This window comes from Eimeria mitis, genomic scaffold (assembly GCF_000499745.2).
Source record: "Eimeria mitis Houghton genomic scaffold, Emh_scaff3083, whole genome shotgun sequence".
NCBI lineage: Eukaryota > Apicomplexa > Conoidasida > Eucoccidiorida > Eimeriidae > Eimeria > Eimeria mitis.
Window position 1 is genome coordinate 5,738 of NW_013571430.1, and position 384 is coordinate 6,121.

Consider the following 384-nt stretch of genomic DNA (forward strand, 5'->3'; position numbering starts at 1 on the left):
TGCTGCTGCAGCCCCAACTGCATGCAACAGCTGCATTTGTCTCTGGTATTTTCAGATTATTTTTTTGTGTAAAAGCTCGCAGTTGCTGCTGCAGCAACAAGACAGACTCAAAGAGAGAGAGGAGTACACATCTGCTGCTGCTGCTGCTGCTGCTGCTGCTGCTGCTGTTGCTGCTGCTGCTGCTGCTGCTGCTGGAATCGAAGCCCCAAACTGTCTAGTGAGTTTAGTGGGGTTTTATTAATACTGCTTACTAATAAAATAAAATAATTAATATGCTGCTGCGGCGCTGCTGCGGGTTGGGGTGTATGCACACAGCTGCTGCTGCAGTCAGCTGTACGCTAAACCCTAAACCCTAAACCCTAAACCCTAGACCGAAGCCCTGTA